Below are 448 nucleotides of genomic sequence, written 5' to 3' on the forward strand. Positions count from 1 at the left end.
TTGCATTCCAGACAGACTTTGAGAAATCATATTGACTTGTTGAGTCAATATTTTGTTCTGAGCCAATATAGCATTCAGAGTATCAATCTCAAGAACTCCTTTCTTCTGACTAGTCCCATTGTTCACAGGATTTCTTTCAGAAGTGTACATGAATTGGTTATTTGCAACCATTTCAATCAGTTCTTGAGCTTCAGTAGGCGTCTTCTTCAGATGAAGAGATCCTCCAGAAGAGCTATCCAAATACATTTTGGACAGTTCAGAGAGACCATCATAGAAAATACATATGATGCTCCATTCAGAAAGCATATCAGTGGGACACTTTCTAATCAATTGTTTGTATCTTTCCCAAGCTTCATAGAGGGATTCACCTTCCTTCTGTCTGAAGGTTTGGACTTCCACTCTAAGCTTACTCAATTTTTGAGGTGGAAAGAACTTTGCCAAGAAGGCA

At 38.4% G+C, this 448-nt stretch overlaps 1 non-coding gene and 1 pseudogene across 1 annotated transcript; one reads left to right on the forward strand and one right to left on the reverse strand.

Moving 5' to 3' along the window:
- The window catches only part of LOC107475619 (homoserine kinase-like), a 21,045-nt pseudogene that overhangs the window by 7,776 nt on the left and 12,821 nt on the right, over positions 1-448 (reverse strand).
- Positions 301-408, forward strand: LOC127745265 (small nucleolar RNA R71). The gene has a single exon (XR_008006462.1). It is a non-coding gene; the product is annotated as a small nucleolar RNA R71 (small nucleolar RNA).

The sequence above is a fragment of the Arachis duranensis genome, chromosome 2 (genome assembly GCF_000817695.3).
Source record: "Arachis duranensis cultivar V14167 chromosome 2, aradu.V14167.gnm2.J7QH, whole genome shotgun sequence".
Classification (NCBI taxonomy): domain Eukaryota; kingdom Viridiplantae; phylum Streptophyta; class Magnoliopsida; order Fabales; family Fabaceae; genus Arachis; species Arachis duranensis.